This window comes from Xenopus laevis, chromosome 5L (assembly GCF_017654675.1).
Source record: "Xenopus laevis strain J_2021 chromosome 5L, Xenopus_laevis_v10.1, whole genome shotgun sequence".
Taxonomy (NCBI): domain Eukaryota; kingdom Metazoa; phylum Chordata; class Amphibia; order Anura; family Pipidae; genus Xenopus; species Xenopus laevis.
The window spans coordinates 1,702,524-1,727,543 of NC_054379.1; positions in this window are offsets into that span (position 1 = coordinate 1,702,524).

Consider the following 25,020-nt stretch of genomic DNA (forward strand, 5'->3'; position numbering starts at 1 on the left):
TGGATTAAATACCTGGCCCAAGGTGTAAGCATAGATCATAGAGAGTCTTCTCCTTAACTCCCCCCATAGGCAACCAAGCAACTTGTGAATCTTGTTGCTCCCCAGTTCTGTTCTGGGGACCCCCTGCCCTTCTGTATGTAGCACTGGATGCAAAAGGCACAAGCAGCAAATACCATTGAGGAAAATGCAACACAACCCTCTGCACTTTGCTCCAGGTTTTGAAAGAACGGCCAAGTTTCCTGAGAATGTCATGGGGTTTCTACTTAAACCAATAATAATAATAATAATATTTATGAAATGTAGTAACCCTGTGCAATGTACAGTATGTAAGAAATGAACTAAATCAAAGAGACAAGAAAGTTTGTTTATGTTCTAGAAAACATGAGTATTCGTTTTGAAATGATTTACTTTGATTGTGCAAAATTTTAGCCAGTTTGTGTTTGTCATATAGTTCCGTCTCCTTCTTTTACTTTCACTGTGCTGCATTTCTGCCACACTTTATGGCTAAGTGTTCTGAGATCCTGTGTGAAACCAACTATTTTTATCATTGCAAGAAAACTGTACTTTTCAGATGAATATCCTATCTGTCTGCAATGCTATGAGTAAATGGCATTTATTGACCTTTAAGGATTTTATCTTTAGGCACGGGATAGAGCTCTGGGCCTTACCATGACCCAACAATACCAGTTCTGCACCTTTTTCATAAATATTTATTAAAGTAGGGAGAAATTTGACATGGTAACATGGATTACGGAGACCCACCTTGAACACCATGGGAACCCAAACCAATAAATAAGGAATCCCTGTTCTAGGAGGTCCAGCAAAGCCTTTGTGCAACGTCTGGAAAAAGTTTTAGCAGAAACTAGTCTCAGGCCGACCCCGCAGTCTAGTAGAGCCCGAGGCAGGGAATAAATTGCCGCTGTCTGATTTGCTACTGGCTGGTAACCCAACAAGTGTCAATAGCTCACAAGCTTCCGAAAACAAAATTCCCTGAATCTAAAGCAGACACAAGGTAACCAGAGATGTTTATATTACATGATCATGATGTTCATCAGATAAAATACGTTCATTTTATTTTAGAGAAAAATGTATTAATAAAGTATGGAGAAATACTGACTTGAATTCCAGTCAACTTTGCAAATAAAAACTGGAATAATTTGCTACACAGGCTTAATCCAGTCACCCACCTATTAGCGTAATCCTAGCGTCCGCTTGAATGTTTCCTCCAGTTTATTTGCAATTCTGGAAACATACAAGTTGTACCTGTGAAAGATAACTAACTGAGAAAATGTGCCGTACCCCAGAGAGGCTAAAAAAACACCCCGGCCCTAGTTTTCAGCTTCTAAAATTTCCTCTGTAACTGTTTCTATTTCCATAAATGAAGTCAGAGATCTGCCGGGTGAGTCATGGGGGGCCCAGTTAGGAGTTAGGATGGAGTTGTGATGCCCCATATATTAAACTCTCAGGGAAAATACGGAGAAAAATGAATTCCTTTTTGCTGTCAAAGACACAAAATGAGCCCAGGAGCAGACTGAGAAAGTGCAAATATAGAGTGTTAGCCCTTCGAAAATGGAAACCGTTCTATACATTTGGGAGGAAATTCAATTCTTTTGACATTTGTATAATTCTGTATATTGTGTAGGGATTTGGTAAAACAGTCCGGAGAAACAAGAGTAGCACTTACATTCACTAAAGATGTTTATCCAATTTTATTGAGCTACAAAGTGGCTTGTGATAAAGTTCAATCTGTGCATGTGAGGCTCATTCCTGCTGTAACTTATAATAAAGCTACTGGTGAGACCTAGTCAGCTATACAGGTCGCAAAGGCATCACTGGACCTGGGGATAAAATGGAGTGAATCTATATATATATATGGTAAAATAGGCCAGATTGAGATTGCTACACCCTAGAAGCTGAAGGGCATGAGCCTATCTGTCAGACTGAGTGCTACTCTATAGTAGAATAAAGTTGAAGAACCTAAATATAACCCATTATGTGACGTCAGATCCTGTCTGGCTGTGTCTAGAAATCAATGGGGCAAATTCACTAAGGGGTGACACTTCGCCAGGCGTAAATTCGTTACCACTATGCTAATTCAATAAAATGGAAGTTGCCTCTCAGCAGCTGAACACTGGCAAAGTTTCACTAGCGTTAATTTCTTATCGATCTTTCGCTAGTGTTCAATCCCGCCTAACGAAACTTGGTTAGTACTCGTATGCTTAGGTCAATTTGAATAGGGTGGGTACATACTGTATAGGTCATATACAGTATACGTCTGTATAAGAGATGTTGGTACAAATGCTTGAAGTGGCCACTTATTATTACACATGTCCAACGAAGCAAAATAAAGACAAAAGAGATCCTCTAATGTCCTAGACGTGAGCCCACCCTAAAACAAATGTGCCATGCCCCTCAAATTGGCTAAAAAAAATTAACGCAAAAATCTTTTATAGTTAGGACACTTGAAGGCAATCCCACTTTATAAAATGAAAAAATGCCAGTGCTTTTGAGAACTTTTATGAGTTTTCGGCATACAGGATATGATGTCACTGACATAAGATTGAGGAGGATGTAGCTTCATCTTATCAACATACAGGATATGATGTCACTGACATAAGATTGAGGAGGATGTAGCTTAATTTTATCAACATACAGGATATGATGTCACTGACATAAGATTGAGGAGGATGTAGCTTAATTTTATCAGCATACAGGATATGATGTCACTGACATAAAATTGAGGAGGATGTAGCTTAATTTTATCAGCATACAGGATATGATGTCACTGACATAAGATTGAGGAGGATGTAGCTTAATTTTATCAGCATACAGGATATGATGTCACTGACATAAGATTGAGGAGGATGTAGCTTAATTTTATCAGCATACAGGATATGATGTCACTGACATAAGATTGAGGAGGATGTAGCTCCATCTTATCAGTTCACCTGATCTAAGGTGGCGAAGGAAACTCTGCCCCAGTGTGACATTGTGACCATGAAAGTGTATTAACAGCAGGGCAGGGGTCTTCATCTGTCTCTTCTCTCCCCCTCATGAAGAAACTAAGGTGCACATTCAGAGCTTCAGTGAAGTCCAAACTACAGTATATGTATTGCCCCTTAACTGCCCTGAATCCTGTATACATACATTGTGTGCTGCTACTGGGCATTAGTGTTGTCTGTGGTTATGTAATAGATAATGTAAAGGGCCCACCAGGACTGCCATCTTGGCAGTTGTGGGGTGGGGGTGCCTGAAGTTCTCAGAAGGAAGAGTGGGGTTCTTCTTGTAAAGTACTGTATATAGCAAGTCCCATATGAAAAGTAAAATAGAAGACAAATGTAGGGTTTACTGCTGTATTTTGCAGCTAGCTAATGGCAACCACTAATATCCATAACAGCAGTGTCTAATGTAAATGTACTTGGGGTTCACACCGTAGCACCCACTGACATTGGCTCCACTATATCTGCACTATTGCCAGAGGCCTTTGAGAAATTTGATCTGCTAAACAAGAAGTATTTTGACTCTTCCAGATGAAGGACCATCTGACTTCACTAGAGAATGTCAGTCAACTGAATTTTTATGATTTCACTGCTATTTTAGCCCACTCCTTGTTTATTCATTACTTTAGGTAGGAAGAGCCTATGGGACCCCTCTATTAAACTGCTCCTTAAATTTCAGGATTTTTTTTTACCTTTTAGTGGTTTTTAGACCCTGTCAAAAGGGACTTTAAATGTCACTAACTGCCTTCAGTTATGTCTCCTATTTTCCCTGTGATGAAATCTGTTTTATAATTTGAAACCACTTAATACTTATCATTTACTTTAATCAGCCATTAATGCATATTTTAGCATTTTGGCACTGGATTCATCTGACTTTCTGGATTGGTGACAACATTTAAACACTGTAAATGCATGAGATTTCCACAGAAGAGGCAACTGTGAGATTTTTTGGAAAAAAAGAGTTCTGTTTTAAACTCAAATACCAACGTAACCGATCAGGTAGATGTTAATGGTACATTTGGCTCAACGTGGTGCAAAGTTGACTAATGATATTTTCCATCTCAGGTGGTGGTGTTCCTCTGCAGATTTACACCTTCTTAAATTATGTACCATTATGAATTTCTGTATCTATATTGTGAGAGATGGTGGCAGGATTGAATGCCTGGAATGCAACTGTAGGATATAAAATGGTCATAAAACGTGGGAAAGTTGGATCAGAGCATTGGAAGTAAAGTTGCTCATGACTTTAATAACCAAATCCATTGATAATCTTGAGTCCACTGGACTCCCTTCCAATTACCAAGTGGCAATGATGTTATCATGATATGGAATCTGCAATGGAGATTCAGTTGAGTTGTCAAGCCACCATGTTGGAGAAGGTTCCTGAAACGTCAAGGTACTTTAAGACCCACCAGCCTCTTGTGTCTCAGACCATTCGGGGAAGAAGGTACCCTGCTACTCTTGGAATGGAATGCTATTTGTAAGGGGAAGATTAGGTTAGCTAGCAAAAAAATGGTGCAACACAGAGTTGATCATTAGTAGTTATGTGATTTTAATCTCTGCACTCTACGGTGCTCCATTTCCATTTGGAAGAAACAATTTGGAGGACATTGGAAGACATACAGACTCAATACCACATCAAGAGCATTTTCAAAAGGGGCAAAGTTGGAGCAGCTGCCATTATGCAACAAAATGTACTTTGTACAAGACCAAGAGCTCTTGGGTCAGGACTTTGTGCATAGGATACACTTGCCTCTTTAATCCAGTTTTCTTTGTAGACTGTGACTTTATGAAGATAACTAATCAGCCTGTGCTGCACAAGTTAGCTTAGGGTCTATTTAGCTTATTCCTGTGTGTCAGAATTATATTATCTTAGGACCTCCTAAAGTTTATCCCCTGAATTTCATTAGATTTGCTGTTGGTACCACTTTCCCAATCCAGATTAATGCCTATGCAAGTGCCCTAAGTGCCTTGTTTAAACATTCCATCCTTATATCATAACTGCAGCAAAACTACAAATATTTCTCATTTACAGTGGAATCATTTTACTAACTGATAGAATATATCCACAGTAGGACTGGATTTACTGGAAATACATCCTTAAAGGTACTGAATTCTTTAAGTCATTGGTCAAGTCTTTTCAACTGAAAGACGTGAAAAAGGATGTGGCGGCAGTGGTTTCTCCATTTTAAATGATCCAATAGTAGAAAATGTATGCATTATTGCATATTCCGAGGGTAACTGTATAATCCTAAAATTGGAACATCCTGTATTCGGACTACTGGAATCTAAAGTCATTAAAGCTTGGTTTTCAACTAAAATGTTTTTAGCGTATTTGGAACAAGAAAGCAACTGTTCAACATGGTAGCATGAACTCTTGCTGATCTTTCCATCGCAGGTGTGGGTCAAATATCTGTCGATCAAGAGGCACATGTAAAGGAAAAGCTTCAGGAAAGTAAAGATCTGAGTCACTGTCTGCAAAACTCCCAAATAAAACAGTTTTCTTTTCCAACCAGTTATTTTTTTTATGGAAATCTAGAAAAAAAAACACCTTCCGTGAACCCTGACCTCCAAATCATCTGGAAGAGCATTCACCCAAGTGACTCATATGTTTAATTTAGAACAATTACCTGTGATTCATGACAAACATTATAACTAAAGTAAATACTATATTTTGAAAGGAATAACTACATATCTCATGAAGAAGAGTGAAAACATTTGTGTATAACCGTTTCTGAGGAAGGACGGGAATCCTCCACTAAACAGGTAACAGAAATTCATAATATTATCAGTATTTTATAAAAATGGGGTCATCGTGTTAAGCCTACTGTCTGCAAATTACATTTATGAGTTGCTGGAGACAAGGAGTATGTCCCATTATTATATGGATAATATAGGCCTCAGGCAACCCCAAAATATTTACTTACTTACTATTAGGTATCATGAATTAGATTCAGTGAAATGGCAGGGAAGCTCCTTTTAACTTCAGCTTGCGGCATCTTTTTGACATTCCACGGGGTGAACTTATATAAGGGTCCAAATCAATGTCAATGTCAAATCTGAATTTGTTCCACTCAACAAAAATTTGTTGTTATTCAAGGTTTCCATTCTACCGATGGCAAAGGTGGTTTGTTTATATCACAGCTTGAAGAACGGGACTTAACGTGACCTAAGGAACGATCTTTCACCAATATGTCCACCATGAGGACCATATAAACACGCTGACAATGTGCTTTCCCTAATGGGAAAATAAAGCCTGCCCATTGGATATCTGTTCAATTTTTGGCAAGACAGTGGTTGGGGAGTCCCATCGGCTGGTCCCATGCACATGCCAATAAGCCTTAACCATGGTGGCAGCTTATCAGCCTGTGTATGGTCACCTTTATGTAACGGTACATATTTTATGACTTTATCTTATTAAATTCACTGTCTTGTTAAGTTCTTAGATATCTGTACAGGTGTGGGTCTATTATGCAAAACCTGGGGTTTTTGGGAGAAGGGGACTTAATGTGGACACCCATACTAAATGTCATTAAAATATTAAATAAACCCAAATGCCTCCCAGAAGTCACCAGATTAACAGATTGTTGACCTCCTACTTAAACCACCCCCATAGGATCTATTTCTCATGCTATTTACTATAATTGAGCTGAATGTTTTAAAAAAATGTAAATGTTTTATATTTTGATGTCGTAATAACTGTATTTTCTATTTTATGGAATCGTACACAAATGTATCCTGTGATTTTACTTTATCACTTACAATAAAAACAAGTTATAAAAAAAATAAAAAAATTAAAAATAAAAACAAATAAACCCAAATGGATTGTTTTGTTACCAATATGGGTTTGTCAAGCTTAGTTACCATCAAGTACAAGGTACGCTTTTATTATTATTATTATTATTATTATTATAGAGAAAACTAAAAATGTTAAAATAATTTTTAAACACAAGGAAGAGAGTCTCTGTTCACTAGCTCTATGCAGGGACGGGCCAGTCGGACACCTGGAAAAACCAGGTGGGCACCATCAGCCCAGACCTCCCGCCCTGGCTCTGGTTGAGGCCATGAGAAGAAAAAGGTAGGCACAGGGGGGCAAAGGAGGGGTTGAGGCTTGGAAGGGGGGCAAGAGGGGGCTTTGCAGCTGGATTGGGGGGTCCAGGGGGGTGGGGGGTGGCACTTGAGGCAGCAGCCCTGGTGGGCACCGGGCCCCCCAGTCTGACGCTGGTTCTATGCATGGTCTGCTGTGCTTCAAATCCTACTGGAAGTTTATGGTTATCTGAACATAATAGGTGGGGGACCATTTTTTGGAACCAAGTGGGCTGTGGCTTGTGTTTTTGTTATGTATTTAAACCTGTCTATAGAAATGGAGTAAACATACACTTCAGTAGATAATTTGTATAAAGTCCGGCATTTTATCATTTTAGATGTTGAATTGTTAATTGTTGCTGTTTAAACTGCAAAAAGGAATTAAAGGTTCAGCCACTTCAGCCAATTAAATTGTGAGCATTGATAAATCAGCCCTGGATCACAGTGTGGATTGTCAAAGAAATTGAATTGTTTCATGGGATCACAGTATTTCTATCAAATAAACTCTTAGTTTTATTACTTTTCTTCAGAATATAAAGGGGGCAGCAATTTAATTAAACACAATCTCAATCATCCATGACGTGGTGAAAAGACTGGGCCATCCATCTGAAACCCTGCAATTGAGTCTCCTTAGCCATGAGGTGTTTCAAACATCTCTACACTAATTACTTCTCAATTAAGCCTGAAAGACTGGGATTGAGATTTATTACATGTCATTTAGAATTTACGTTTCTAAAGTTTAGCAGAGAAAAGATAAAAAGAATGGGAAAAACAGAAGGTGAAAATGTTTCTATGGACATTAAGATAAGGGAGAAAAAAAATGTAAGTGACATTACAATATCAACCCCTGAACTGAATCCATAATAGAAAATGCTCAAATATTTCCATACAGAATAAATAGTTCGACAAAGCAAGTGCTTCCCTGAATTCTTTTTATTTTGCTGTAGTTGATACATCGGGTCCCAAAAGACTAAGCCATGTTCAGGTTAAGCATGGCTCCCATATGATATAAAATCAAGTAAAATATATTGGGCCAGATTCAATTCAGTGAGATAAAGTTATCATGAATGGGATTCAATTCTAAGAGAATTCAGTTCCAGTTTTTTTCCCATTAGGGATGCACCGAATCCACTATTTGGGATCGAATCCTTGATGAAAGATTCGGCTGAATGACGAACCAAATCCAAATCATAATTTGCATATGCAAATAAGGGGCAGGGAAGGAAAAAGTGGAAAAAAATCTTCTTTTTTGACAAAAAGTCACATGATTTCCCTCCCTGCCCCTAATTTACATATGCAAATTAGGATTCGGTTCGGCCAGGCACAAGGATTCGGCCGATTCCAAATTCTGCTGAAAAAGGCCGAATCCTGCCCGAATCCCAAACCGAATCCTGGATTCGGTGCATCCCTATTTCCCATAGACTTCAATGGAGTTTTCAGATTATAAACCGAGTTTTGAATTGAATTTCATCTCAAATTGAATCTCGTCCATGACTTTTCCCGTGATAAACCTTTTTCTCACTGAATTGAATATGGCCCATTGCCTCACTCTGTTTCCTCTCTGGGTTTCACCAGTGATACATGTTATTTGGGCTATGAGTGGTCTAATGATTTAATATTAGGTTTTACTGATGTTTGCTTTCCATTCTCATTGGTTGAGAGCAGCTTCCCAAGTGAGTTGATCTACTAAACCCTTCCTTCAGGGATATAATGTAATAATAGTATAACTTCCAGTATTGTTTAAATCTGTTGTGATGTAATATATGACATCAAAGAAGCAATGTATGACACTTGCCTCCATCCAGAAAACAAAAACTATATCATTGGTTCACTGGTGTCGCTTCTTTCATTGTTGTCCAACAGTTTTTATATTTCTCCCCACCACTTTGTATATGGGAAAGGGCTCCGCTAATTATTATATTTTCTTTTGAGTGGAAAGGGGACCCACATATTATGATATTTGACACTTTTTGCACAACATGCAGGGGGTTATTCATTAAAGTTCAAATGCCAAAAACTTGAAAAATTCAAGTTTCTTTTAAATCCAAATTTTTAGTGGAAACAAACCCTCAATTTATTATACCTCGAAGATGGAAAAAATCGGAAAATCTGGCATCTAAGACTTACAGAGGTTGAATATAAGTCAGTGGGAGTGGTCCCTATCCTATTTGGAATTTTATTTGGTCTGCGCTGGGATAAGCCCAAAAATCAGACAATTTCGGGTTTTTGAGAGAAAGCCTGAAAAAATCACGTGATTCTGGGAAAAAAATCACATGATTTCGATTTTCGCTAGATTTTTTCGGGTTTGTCCCTGATCTGATTAAATTGTGCTTTTTTAATAATAAATAAGGTCCAATCATGGATTCTAGTTTGGTCGGACTTTTTTGATTAAAATACTCAGATAAATTAAGGTACATATATATATATATATATATATATATATATTTATTTATTTAGGCTGGGGTTCTACTTCTTGAATGTATGGGAACAGTTATCTAGCTTGGGTGCTTCGTCTTTCCTATAAGAGGTTTCTGTATAATGCCAACCTACCTAATATTTCAACATGAAAAAGCCCAATGGGATTGTATTGCTATTAACATGGATTTACTGCAGGGGACCCTGATTAACATCAAGTATAAGGGACTGCCTGTTTATAGCAGAGGAACATTGTATAAGTAGAACATTATGGGAGATGACCACATTTTGGAACAATATGGATAACAGATTTTCAGTTATTAGCTGCATTACCTGTACAAAGAATTTTACCAGTTTGAAGGGTGCAAGTTGCTGAGAACTGGGTCATGTTCCCAGGCTTCTGGGGTCAGTAATGATCAACGTGTACGTAACTGAAGAAATCAATGAGAAATAGCTTTTCTACAAGACCAAGTCAATGATGGGACCAAAGAACCTGCTCAAGAGTTTTCTCTCTGGGTAGATTTCAGTAATCTTGAATGGAGAGACACAAAAGTATTCTCAAGAAAAAAACCTATTCCAGATGAACCTGCTTTCTAACTGGGATTCAATGAAACAGACTTGATCTTCTACCTTGTTTTAATGGGAGAGAAAAGAGAAGCCATTGTGACTCATAAACAAATCCCTTTGAAGCCACTGAGGATATTCTCACACGTGAATCACCTTTACATGGGCAATTTTCTGCTGTGTTTGGATCATCTTTGTTGTTTAATGCACAAATTGGTAGATGATATCAACATGCATAACTGGACCTTTTTTAGATAAATAATGCATTTTGGGTAGATAAAAAGACAGAGATAACTCTATATTTATCTATGGACATACAGAGACCATTATTTTCTTTGTTTCATACAAAAGTGGGATCCCTGTTGTGGTGGGGATTGGGAGAAGGTCCCTGGGGGGCTGACACGTTGACTTATGTAATACAATATTGGTACAGGTATGGAACCTGTTATCCAGAATGCTTGGGACCTGGGGTTTTCCGGATAATGGATCTTTCCATAATTTGGATCTTCATACCTTAAGTCTACTAGAAAATCATATAAACATGAAATAAACCCAATAGGCTGGTTTTGCTTCCAATAAGGATTACTGTAACGATATCTTAGTTGGGGTCAAGTAAGAAAAAAGGAAATCATTTTTAACAATTTGGATTATTTAGATAAAATGGAGTCTATGGGAAATGGCCTTTCTGTAATTTGGAGCTTTATGGATAACGGGTTTCTGGATAACGGATCACATACCTGTATTTCATTTTTTGAGCGCTGTGCCTTGCATGCTGTGCATTATTTTCATTGCTACAGGTAGATGGTGTACCCCTTCTGGTCTGTTATGTCTACAAAATCGGACTGGAGGGCCCGAGGCCCACTGAGCTTCTGCCAAAGGAGCCCCCACCTCAGTTGTGGCCTTGATAAGGGCCAGGGGGAATCAAGGGGCAGCGTGGGGTTTCAGAAGGTTGTGGGTCTGGGTTGGCAGGGCCAACCGGGCTTTTTACCAGTGTCCTGCTGGCCCAGTCCGAGCCTGTGTATCTATGGTATATAAAATGACATTAACCCCATCAATGGGGTAGGGACTAAATGATGAAAAGTCTCTGGGGAGCAGCATATAATGTAATTAAAGGAGAAGGAAAGTCATCTTGCACTTGGGGGTGCCATATCTTGTCACACCCAAGTGAATGTATTGACTTACAAGACTCGACAGGCAGACGGCACTTCTGAAATTGGGTTTATTGGAGTTACTGCTGTAAAAACCTAACGCGTTTCGGGAGTTATCCCTTAGTCATTTGTTTTTACAGCAGTAACTCCAATAAATCCAATTTCAGAAGTGCCGTCTGCCTGTCGAGTCTTGTAGCGTTCACAGTGGGGACACTGTTTGACTGAGCACCTGATTTGAGGGGAGAGCGGTGAGCAGTTGCGGTCTCTTTTTGTTCTTTTATCTATTGACTTACCTGAAACCCCGGGCAGAAAACTGCACCGGCCCGGGCTTCATCCAGCGAGCACCACAGAGTGATCCTCTTCCGGCTTCTTCTTTCTTCAAATTTCCTGGGGCAGACACATGCGGAGTAGAACAAAATAGCGACTTTTTAGATAAAGTTTGACGTTTCACTGTAATGCGCAGCCACAAGAAGAAAGCGGAACACCGAAGAGGATCGCTCTGTGGTGCTCACTGGAATAACCCCGGGCCGGAGCACTGGTCAAGGGTTTCAGGCAAGTGAATACAATCACTTGGGGGTGCCTAACATTTGGCACCCCCAAGTGCAAGGAGACGTTCCTTCTCCTTTAAAGCATAATTTAAGGGAACAAAATCTACGTAAGTAAAAAAAATAAAGTTTTCTTGGTACCGAATTGCAATGTTGCCTTTCATTCATATGTATTTTCCATAATTCCATATAAAACCCTCTTAATCCAGTTCCATCCATCTTTTTCCATAGGTTCCATAAGACCTAAGATTGGTTGAAGGTTCAGCAGCTGGCGAGACCCTCGTGTGCAGCTCACAAAGTATTTACACAGCAGCTCCATTAGTTCAAAAAGACAAGGGAGGATCACAGACACATTTTTAGCCACAGGGCAAAATTTGTTGACAGAAAGTTGTAATCACCAGTGTCTGAAAAAGCTTCTCATCTTCTTCTTTTTTTTTTTTTTGTTAACATGTTGAAACGAGATTTTACATTTCTTCTTATAGAAAAGCAGGAGGCGTTGGCAAGTGTCACCCTACTGTGAAGGTTCTAAGTGGGGACCAAACAGAAAACAAATGTTGGCCAGTGGGCATGGCTGGGAGGGTGAGGAATGGGGGTCGGAGGTGGGAGATGTTAGTGGACACGGTGTGGCAGCTGTTTGTTACAAATACCTTCCTCGCTCATGGCTACGAGCACCGGCCCTTTCTGGAAAATTACTTCCAAATAATAGATCACAAAACAGCTACTTTTGCAAAGCCAGTAATTTGGGCCCCAAAGGAAATTCTTCATTCATCAAAAGTATAAAAGTCTAAAGTTACTAATTAGTAACACTTTGCTTGGCAGTTTCAGCCTACCTGGGGACTGGCTTCCCAAAGGAAAAACCCTAGGATTGTGTAGAACATGTCTTATTCTACAGTCTCCTATTGTAAATGATGACAATGCAAAGGGGAAATATGTTACACACGTTTATGCACAATAACCTGAAAAATGTGTTTCCAGATGGGTCATATAATACCTGGGCCTGGGAAAGCTCCAAGCAGTTCTTCAATGGGTTTCATATTACTAACGTCTCTGTCCTGTGCCACTGCAAGTGTCTATTGGATGAATAGCTAAAGGGCATTAGTCTACACAATGATGGCACTGGCACTGCCCTTTCTAAGGTATTATCTAAGGAGTTTCTATATATTTCCTATGACTGCACTTTGATTAGTTCAGCACCAGCCAAGTCATTACTGAAACCAAGATGATATCTGTTTTCTCATACTGCACAGTGATAGGTGTTTCCACCTTGCAGATTTAGGGTTCAGATTCAGATAACTTTGTCAAATTTATTTTTTTAGACCGATGCATCTTTAAGGGACCCATAAATATTACAAGTACAAGTATGGGACCTGTTATACAGAATGCTCAGGATTTTCTGGCTAATGGATTTTTCCATAATTTGGATCTTCATACCTTAAGTCTACTAAAAAATCATTTAAACATTAAATAAAGCCAATAGGTTGGTTTTGCCTCCAATAAGGATTAATTATATCTTATTTGGGATCTGTTACAAGATACTGTTTTATTAAAAAAAGGAAATACAATAAACCCGAATATGCACAGACCCCTTCCATTATGACAAACGTTGCTGGCCACAAAAACTGTCCATTTCATATAAAAAAGGGGTATTGTGGGAGCACCATCAATACAATGGAAATGCTACTGATCTGGCCAAATTCTGCTTAAAGTTGAGCAGTAATTCTGCAGGCCAGGCTTCCATGTGGCTTCCACACCTATCACTTTAAATGGTGACCTTATGACTTAGGTGTTGGTTTGGGCTGTCTCCCTCTGTTAAAATAGAGGGGAAGGATAAAGCCTGTGGAACCAATGGCAATATTTCTTCTCTAAAAAGCTTCAGGGGGGGGAGGACTAAACCTTCTGATTGAAAACCAATGTCCAGGCCAGGAGACACTTATCCCAAGAAATGTTACCATGCAGGGAGGTTCCAGCCTTTTTATACTATGACCGGAGGTAAATAGTTAGAGACCACCATATGGGGTTCACCTTGACGTGGTATGGTGGCTTACTAATTTGTAACTAAAAACCCATGTTTTGTAAATACATGCATTTGCATATATACTGATTACTCATGAGACAGGGGACCAGGGAATGTGCATTGACCAATCTCCTCTCTTTTTGTATATCAAACTGGGGTCTGTGGGCCTGGACCACTGGGTAGTAACTGTCCCCTCTCTTCACTGGGAGCCACTGCACAATAAATTAATACGTTTACACTGCGACATTTATGAAATTCTTCTATGGCTGGTGCATGAATTAACGCAACAACTCAACAACCAATTGTAGTGATCTTACCTGGTGGTCTAGTGGGGGGGATGGCAGGGACGCATGCTACCCCCCTTGGCGGGGACGCCTGCCGCGCTGTGTGGCCTCTGTCAGTAGGTCGCTGGCCTCTGCTCACAAGGGCGCACGCGACGCGCTGATGACTCACTTAAAGGCGCAGGCACGCTGGTGTGATGACGTCAGCCCGCAAGGGAGCGAAATTCAAATAGTATAAATAGCCTAATAGGGCTTCTCTATTGCCCGTTATAGGTGAGCTATTTGAGCTTTTGCTAATCTGTTTGAACCTGTTTTGATCCCTGTTGTGACCCCTCCCTGGCTTTTGACTATTCTGACCTCTGGATCCTGACCCCTGCCTGAATACCGACTACCTCTTCTGCTTTAACCCTTCTGATTGACTTCCTGGTTTGACCCTTGCCTGCCTGACTACGTTTATTCTCTGCCTGCCCTGACCCGGCCTGATCTGACTACTTTTTTGCCTAACGTCTTGTACCACAACCTTCTGCCCAAAGACTTTACCTACAGTTCTGCCCCTTCACTTGTTTAGAACCTTTCGCCTTTCACCTCTCGTTTTAAGACCTGGCGGCATCTGAGTTGCTGAGGGCTCCTCCCGGGGCCAAGGGCGGCTGCTACAGGCGGAAGCACGAGCCAAGACCAGGGTGCTTGCCAATAGTGCTAGATTCAGGGTGCCAACCGTTACACCAATAGTATCTCCATTGAATCCAAGAATGTTAAGGATATTAGAAGACACCTCAGAGGTTTATGCTGGTATAAAAGCACTGGCCTTGTAGCCTCATGAACTTTAATGGCCATGGAACACCTCAGTGACTACTAATATATTTATAAAGTCAGAATAAAAACAAGCGTACCCACAGCTGTAGGGAGAAGGCTTCACCAAACCAATGGAAGGCGTCTCCAACATTGTAATGACAACAGAAAGCCAATTCATTTATATCAATCAAATTCTAGAAAGAAAATATAATAAAGAGGTGAAATGAGATCCAGCTTGTGAGAAGGGAAATCAATTTGGTTGCTCCTTATGTAGCACATTTCCGCCATATGAACAGCTCCAGTCAAACCTAAACCCAAATGCTTCTACAAATAAATCACAACTCTCGTTGCTGCTGCTGAACGTATAAAAACACTGTCACTGCGTTTATATATAAATATAAAGCCCCGTGAGTTTAAATATAAAGCAGCCATAGTGCGGAACTGAATTCATTTGTTTGGAGGATTTCTCATAACCTTCCAGTGACTCATTTATCCGCACATTCCATAGCCCTCTAATTATGCTGCACAGCCACATGCTCTGTATTATCTACTGAACATGACAGAGAAGGAGCATCTCGTTCTTTTGAAGTGCAATTACAAGTTTATTGCATACTGTACAGCCCAATGGACAATTCTTTTTTAAGGAAATGCTGAAAATAGCAAGGCTGGGGTCCTATTTAAAGATGTTTCTTTTATTCGTGTACGGTAAACCACAAAACCCAAAGGCTGATTTTTGTAACGTGCTTTGCATGGTGGCTCCTCTCTGATTCATCCAGGACATCGCTTGTGATTTCCCTTCATCTGTTGCTGCAGAAGAGAATGGGATCCAAAGTTCTCAATGGAATGCAAAGGTCTCACTATTTTTGCCTACAGGGGGGTATTTTGAGGCCCATCCTCCTATATAAAGAACTATCAGGGGTGTAACTTTAGAGGAAGCAGACCCTGTGGCTGCAGGGGGCCCAGGGGGTATAGGGGCCCATAATTCCTTAATTCAAATACAATTTAAATAAATATTGGTAAAACAGGTCAACCACTAGACTTTTGAGTGGGGCCCAGTAATAGCTAGTTCTCTAATATATGTTCTGCATGAGCACAATAAGTTGGGCTTGTGTTCAAATTGCAAAGGGTCATTTATGAATGCAAGCTCCCTGCGCAAAGTGCAATTTTGGATGAACATGTGATTGTTTGGGTACAAGTCTGTTGCCCATATTGAAGGAGCCAATATCAGGGAATTGTAAGCACGTTCTGGATCAATAAGCTAATTTAAGCATAATTTTGTAATGTAATGAGCAGATACTTGTATTTTGATATACAGGTATTGAATCCATTATCCGGAAACCTGTTATCTAGAAAGCTCCGAATTACAGAAAGGCAGCCTCCCATAGACACTATGTTATCCAAATAATCCAAAATGTTAAAAACAATAAAGCAGTAGCTTGTACTTGATCCCAAATAAGATGTAATTAATCCTTTATTATAAGTTTCTATGATTTTCTAGTAGATTTAAGGTATGAAGATCCAAATTGTGGAAAGATCCTTTATCCAGAAAACCGCAGGTCCCCTGCATTCTGGATAACAGGTCCCATACCTGTATTTAATTACATCTAAAAATGTATTAGCTCAGACAAGTTCATACTCATATAGTGCATGTTCTAGATGCCCCTTTAAAGGGGAAGCTGAAGGGGGATGTGATAAGTTTGGAACAGAAAAGCACTGCAAGAATTGTAAGTGTGAGTAGCAAACAGTGAGAGATTTATAAAAATCATAGAATTGCTTTTCTGTGGGAGACCGTTCCCTCACTAAGCGCAAAATATAGGACATGGGGTGCCATTAGCCAGGATGGGGCAGAAGCAAACTGGAGCAACACCATGAAATAATATCAATTAAAATGCCTGTATTGTAACACACAGCTGCAATGCCCTGTGTACAATAGTGTAATAAATAATGCCCAAGTGTACAATAAAGGCATTTTAATGGATATCATTTAATGCTGCTGATCCAATTTGCTCCAACATTTGGAGAATCCATTGGAGAACATGCGATGCCAAGAAATGCGTCTAATTGTCATGGTCAAAGTTGGTCTGTAATCGAGCAGGTCACCAGCAGGAACAGTTTGCTTGTAGACTGTACCCAGTTATAACTAGACATACAACATAGAACACTAATCCCCAACCAGTAGCTCATGAGTAACATGTTGCTCACAAACGCCATGGATGTTGCTCCCAGTGGCCTTCAGGCTTGGAGGCATAAAAACCAGATGTACTGCCAAACCAAGCCTCTTGTAGGCTGCCAGTCCACATAGGGGCCTTCAAATAGCCAATCACAGCCCTTGTTTGGAAGCCAGGTCCATATTTCATGCTTGTGTTTCTCCCCAACTTTTTTTACATCTGAATGAGGCTCATGAGTAGTGATGGGTGAATTTATTCGCCAGGTGTGAATTCACAGCGAATTTGCCCAATTCGCCAGCGGCGAATAAATTCGTGAAACGCCCGCAAAAATTCACAAAAAAAAATCGCTGTTTCGCAAATTTTTGCCCGTTTCGCGAATTTTCTGCGCAAATTCGCACATTACTGCTCATGAGTAAAAAAGGTTGGGGACCCCTGCCATAGTATATGTATTATTATAAGGATATTAACAGTAAACATACAGTAGGATTATATTGGAACTCATACACATGATTAAATAAATGTTCTTGTTAACAATATAAATAGTTCAGATCTGAAAGGGCAGATCTTTCAATGGTTTTCACTATTTGTTCACACTGCGAGGTTCCTATAGATGTTAAAAATGTAGTGAAATTGCGCTGTTTCGCTTTGCCAAAAAATTCAGGAAACTTTGGAAACATTCACAGAATTTCACCAAATATAGTGGAGTCACTGGGTGTTTTTCTGACACTTTCTCCTGTTCGAAAAACCATTTTTTTCCCTACCGAATCAAAACCCATGCCTACATTCAAAAGCAGATTCAAGAAAAATGTTGCCACTTATGAAAATGCACATTTTGACCCAAATCTGTATTGGCCAAAATATTTTACTTATCCCTATATTAGTGCAATATTTCTCAACTTTTGAAAATTCCAAAGTAAGCAAGAGACAGAATGATTTCAGTTCAAAGACACTGATGGGCTCATTGGTTTAAACAATTTTAGCAGGTTTGCGTTTTAGAATTTTTTTTCATCAAGAAAATGTAAGAAAATTTGATAAATATAGAATTCTTAATCTGCAGGAGAAAATACATATTTCCTGGAGATCAAACTTTTGTATTATGTTTTGTATTTAGACTTTTGAAGTTTTGTATTGTGTTTTGTATTATGTTTTGATTTATGTTTTGTATTCAGACTTTTTAATTGGTCCTTAAATGTTTTCTCCAGAAAAGGGCAACAAATCTATCAGCACATTTGGTTATTTTAACATTTTTTATACACTTATTAAAAGCTATTTTTAATAATTTCTTCCAACCTGTCCTTCCCCATAAAGCTTTCTGTTAATAAATGATACAATTGTGGTCCACATAATGTTATTTCACAACAGTAAAAAAAAAGAATTACAATTTTAAAAAATAAAACCATTAAAATTGAAAAGACCAGTGAAAGTTAATGGCTCATTCCTGTTTGTGGAAGAGCAGAGCAACTGGGGGTTGTGACTCATGAGCCTAGTTAAGGCGTTCTGCGTATCTCACGAGTACAATTTGTATCATCAGTAGGAAGGATGGGTATTTCTGCTGCACCTCGTCTTTATATTGTACAAAACGCAAGGATTGTTTGTTTAGTAACGTCCTATTCTTGGACGCACACACATGTCGCATACTTTCCCTCACATAAACCACATGCACTTAACTGAGATTTAAATATATAGAAAGGCATATTTATTTCCTGGAGCAAGACATAGATTTCCTTTGAGGGGAACTTCAACCATATTTTTAATCCGAAAATAGTGAAGAAATATTCTCTTTTTAGGTCACATGTGGTGTCTCCCAAACTGGGTGACTTCAGGACAATGTGAATTTTGCTGAGAGCTTTGTTCAGGACCCACTACTCCACATACTCCCTTATTGTAAAACAATCCCATACTGCAACGACAGTTACTGCCACAAATGTCACTTGGGTAGAATAAGATTTGGTTTTTGTTAAAAAACAAACATCAGAAAGTGCTCCATCCATCTTTTGTGTCCATCCATAGAAAATAGGACATTGTTGTAGGGGTGTAACTACAGAGGAAGCTAATTAATGAGCAATTTTATTATATCTTAGTAGGAAACATCAACTTACCATTGGAATACAGTGTGTACAGTTTCAATCTGTTCTGAGCCTGGAACCAGTTTGTGAAAGATCCCACCACCAACTCTCAGATCTGCTTTGTCTGTCAATAACAACATCAAGACTCTAGATCTTCTCTGAGCGAAAGTCCTACCACATCTCATGTAGAAAATAATGCTAGAAAAGTCCTCTTAGTGGTTGGAATTTTCCACTCCTTTCAGTACCAGCCACCCAGTCTACTTGAAATGGTCATGAATTGACCTATGACCATGGCCAACCCATAATGTTTCAAGTTGTAGAGGAGCAGAACAGAAAGACAAATTCTTCAAGAAATAAAAAAATGAAGACCAATTGCATTCAAACTTCCTTTGTCATGGAACACAGAATTAGGGTTGAAAAAATAAAAAATGTATTTTCTTTGTTTTATGATGTGCACATTCTGTACAATCTAATCCTATTATTTTCTAATTATTATTGTTGTACACTGTATATTGGAGAGTAATTAATGTGGCCGACCTTGAGTGGAATGGAGCTTTGCCCCTTAAGTCTAAATAAGTTGCTTTATCTTTATGTCTTATGCATTTGCCTTTTTTCTTAGGCTCATTAACTCCTGCTAATTCCTTTGAAATGCATTAGACCATTAGATCTGTGCTTATATACAGGCTTTCAGGCAGTTGTCATAGAGGGTAATGGTTGTTACTTTGAGGAATTCAGGCAGTGCCCTGTGGCCCACCATTCGGACCTAAAGGATTGGAATACAGGCATAGGATCTGATATCTGGGAACTCATTTTCCTGAAAGCTCTAAATAATGGGAAGTCCATCTCCCATAGGGGCAAATTCGTAGTTGCAACAGGAGTAACTTCGCCGCACTTCGCCACACTTCGCCAGGCGTAGTTTCGCCAGCGCTCTACAAATTCACTAAAATCCGAAGTTGCACTCAGGGGTAGTGTAAGGTTGCGAAGTTGCGCTAGTGTTGATTTGCTAAGCGAAGCGAAGTTATGCTCGCGATGGCATACGGTGCCAAATTCAAATTTCAATGGAGGAATATGTACAATCGCTACAAATGCCTGGGAAACCTTCAAAACATCAAATAAAATTTTTTTTTTGCCCTACACATGTGCCCACTGTATAGGTAAGTTGCCATGAGTCAGGAAATGTAGGGGGAAAGGAGGGGAGCCCCAAAAAAATTTTCAATCTTTTTCAGCCTATCACCCATAATATAGAAAAAACGCCAGCGTTTTTTGGGACTTAGAAAAAATTTGAACTTTTTTTGAAGCAATCTCTATCTACTCTATTGCGCTTTGCCTGGTCTGAGGTTGCGAAGGAAGTCTAGCGTAAAAGGTAGCGTTCAGTACAATGCGCGCGTTAGTGAATTTGCGTAGTAACGTCCGTTGCGCAAATTCGCCAGGCGTAAGGGTGCGAAGTAACACTAGCGAATTTACACCAGCGCTCGTTAGTGAATTTGCGAAGTAGCGAAAATGACCAACGCTAGCGAATTGATGCTAGCGTTAGGCGCTTCGGCGCTTAGTGAATTTGCCCCATAGACTCCATTTTAATCAGATAATTAAAATTTTTGAAAATGATTTCCTTATTCTCTGTAATAATTATAAAACAGTCGCTTGTACTTGATCCCAACTGAGATATTATTATTGGCTTTATTTAATGTTTATATGATGTTTTAGTAGACTTAAGGTATGGTGATCCAAGTTGGAAAGATCCTTTATCCAGAAAAGCCCAAGCATTGTGGATAACAGGTTCCTTTACCTGTATACACTGTGATCATAAAATAATTAGAAAACTGTAGAAAAGTAGAGAGATGGTAAAACAGAGAGTGAATCTTGAGATCCCATGAATGCTTGGGAAATAGATGTGTATTATTTCTCACTGAGAATGTACTTTTTTTTTTCTTCTCGGACAAATACATGTTTTATTAATCATTCTTCACATGCCGAAAGTATTATCCTATTAAGAAAAAAATAGCACTAACAAAACAATTTGCATACCCCAACAAACTTTAATCTCCCCACAGATGTGCAACATACACACTCCAACGTAGCAAAAATATGCAAACATTCAATTCTAAAATTACACGAGGTGATCTCTAAAAAGAAATCTATCTCAGCTGGGATTTTGATGAGAATCGTCTGGGAAATTGAGTGGATTTTTTGTAACACAAATGGGTTTGGATAAACTGTTACAGAAAACAGGGATTTAAGTCCGTTAATTCCAAAATTGAAACGTATAGATTAAACCTAGTTGTGACTTGAAAAGTTAATGTTAGCAAATTGCACGGTTCCCTCTGTTTCTCAGAATGTCTCTCTCTGCTTCCCTTGAGTTGTTCTCTAATTACCCTTCTCATCACTTAGGCAGTAGCACCGGGGTTCTGGAGAAATGAATTCTGAGCCCCTGCTTACTCAGCTCTTCTTACTCATGTAAAGGCTCAGTGCTTCACAAATTGTGGGGTTACCCCAGGGCCAGAACTAGAGGTTGGCAGAAGAGGCATGTACCTTGGGTGCAATACTGGGGGAGCTCCAGGAACTTACTTCTTCTGTTGCCTACCCCTAGTCCAGGCCCATGTCCCCTCAATGGCCACTGGTGCACTCCCCTGTAGTCAAATAACACATGCTCATTTGCATGCTCGTTTGCACTCTTGTTTTCCCATGTACACCCACACTGGGAGGGGGCCAAATTGTCTAGGGTGCTCAGTCGGCCTGGCACGGCACTGGTTGGCCACCTTAGAACACTAGTAAGGGGCCCCAGTCTGCACACTAGTTAGGAGGATATTTGAGGAGAATGGATATTTTCTCTCCTGGTGGGACATTCACTAAGATTCATAGATGCGCCAGGCGTAACTTCGCCACACTTCGCCGCACTTCGCCAGGCGTAGTTTCGCCAGTGCTTCGCAAATTCACTAAAATCCGAAGTTGCGCTCAGGGGTAGCGTAAGGCTGTGAAGTTGCGCTAGCATTGATTCGCTAAGCGAAGCGAAGTTATGCTAGCGATGGTTAATTTGCATACGGCGCCAAATTCAAATTTCAATGGAGGAATATGTAGCAGCACTACAAATGCCTGGGAAACCTTCAAAACATCAAATAAAAATTTTATTTTGCCCTACACATGTGCCCACTGTATAGTTAAGTTGCCATGAGTTAGGAAATGTAGGGGGGAAGGAGGAGAGCCCCAAAAATGTTTTCAATCTTTTTCAGCCTATCACCCATAATATAGAAAACACGCCAGCGTTTTTTGGGACGTAGAAAAATTTTTAACTTTTTTTGAAGAAATCCCTATCTACTCTATTGCGCTTCACCTGGTCTGAGGTGGCGAAGGAAGTCTAGCGTAAAAGGTAGCGTTCAGAACAATGCGCGCGTTAGTGAATTTGCGTAGTTATGTCCGTTGCGCAAATTCGTAAGGGTGCGAAGTAACACTAGCGAATTTATGCCAGCGTTCGTTAGTGAATTTGCGAAGTAACGAAAATGCCCAACACTAGCGAATTGACGCTAGCGTTAGGCCCTTTGGCGCATAGTGAATTTGCCCCCTGGATACTTTTGGAGGCAAGGGATTCCAGAGCAAATGTTGGCCAAAAAGAAGGGCTTTAACCAAAAAGTCTGAAAGACATCACTTTAACTTCTCTGCATTCCACAGCAATGATGTGGGAACCCTTATGGCTTTGAGCTTTGAGTTGCTGCATAATGACCCTTGCTTACCAACTTGTCTCCTAGTTCAAGCATGAGCAACAGAGGAGACAACTGGAAGACAGATTGCTCTACTACATCCAGCATCTTATTGACAGCTATTGGTCTGTGCTGAGATTTGTATTCAGTTTCTGGAAGGTCTCAAAAATTGGCCAATTATGTTCATGTTTAGTTGGGGATTACATGCAAATGACAGAAGTGCTTGGAAAGAAGAATCAGAAAGTAATTAGTAAGACACCACCACACTAATTGGTGGAATAGGAATGGCACACGCATACTTTATTCTTTGTAAAAGACCTTTATGTTGTTATAAACAGACCTCATCATTATACACAGGGGTGAATGAAAGAAGTTCCTATATAGCATGTAGGTAATAGTCATCTATATCTCCTCGCCCCATACACACAACATTATGCATCAGTGCAATTATGACAATATGCAAACTCCAAAACACTTGTGCTAATTGTATCAAAAGTATTCAATAAATGCTTTTTCAAGGCACAGTGAGTGTTACATACGACAAACCCAACCCCAGGGAGAAGTGACTGGATTCCAGTGTAGGCATGCTCTTCTGCCTATAACAGCCACCTTTTGTCTCAGGCCTAGTCCTCAGTTACTCAGGTGCCACCAGGTCTTACCACAATTCAGAGACTTCCACATGGGCAGGTGAAGAAGCCAAACTTAGAAAAGACCCAGTAAGGGCAGAACTGGATGTAGTCAGGCAGACCTGGTCCGTACCAGAATATAACTGCAAAACTTGAAGTCAGGAACAAGTCTGGGTCAAAACCAGGAAACAAAACAAGCGAGAGGACCAGGGAAACAGGAACCAGAGTATCTAGGAACAAGCAAACTTGACTTTCAATGGGCAGTGAATGATGACATTTAATAGGCAGAGTGATGGCTCTAAACTCTGAGCACCTGTGGTGCAACAAAGTAAAGTGTGTCTACTGCTTTTAGTTTTTAGGAACCCCTGATGTTGTGTTTCCTTCCTATGTGACACTATGTGACATTACAAGCCACACAGTTCAACACACACCCTTGCGCAGCTTTCACTGTATATATTATTATTTACAAGAGAATACTGTAGGCGTGTGGGAGTCCAAACATTCCTCCTTGAACCCAGTTCTTAAACAAAGCTCAGACCCCTACACACTTAAGGGCATCATTCCAAGTAAACACATTTTATGGTGGCCTCTGTTTCCCTATATTAGATGGAACACACGAAGGCAGAGGCTTCAACATGAAGTAGATGAGTGTTAGTTCACAAAAACACATCCATCCCTAGTTTAATATCTAATTCTTTGGTTAGTGTGAAAAGAGAAGTCAATAGACATTCTCAAGGCTTCTCATAGCCTTCTTCCAAAGATGAAAAGATGATGAGGTCCATACAGCAGATGAAACAGAATATAACACTTTAACACAGCTTTATTCTAACTTAGAAGGAAAATTAAAAACAACTAATTCTTTAAATGCAATCATTAGAAGTATTAGTATTAGTGTATTCTATGTGACTAACAGTAGAGATCAATGCAGTAGCAGTAAAATGACATTATTCCGCAGTACTATTATAATAACTTTACCAGACTTTAAATACCACAGACCAATGAATAATGAATCCAAGATCAAAAAAAACCAGAACACAATAGCTTGTTTTGAGAAGAGTTGGTAGCCAGAGATCCCATTCATTATTGACTTCAAATATGAGGCTTTGTTTGTTCTAAGCTAAATAACCATGTCCATTATTTAGATTGTTACTGTTTTTCTGCATTTCTCCTTGAGCCAAAGCATGTTCTGTTCAGTTGTCAAGAGGGACAGCTGGATCCTTCAAGTGGTATCAAGGGATGAGCCTGAAGGTAACTTTACTTAGTCCTTGTGTTTTACATTTATTAACTGTATTAGACATGTAAATACCTTTTTTTCTTCAAACTCATTAATTCATATTCAAATTGAAGCTAATGGAATCACAGTTGTGGATTGGGTTGATACCAAAGGACATTTCATGGAAATGCAGATGTAGGAAATCTGCCCTGGTGAAGCTTTTGGTTAGCAAAGTATTTATGATCCCGTTGGTAGGGAAGTCAATGTGTGTTTTCTATAAACAGTAGCTAAACACAAGAGCAGCCATTATTAGGTTTTGTAAATGACGGAACAAAACTGTCAGATTAACATGACACCAGGGCAAAGACTATTTGAAAAAGCCAGTAAAATAGATTGACTGCTATCCCTAAT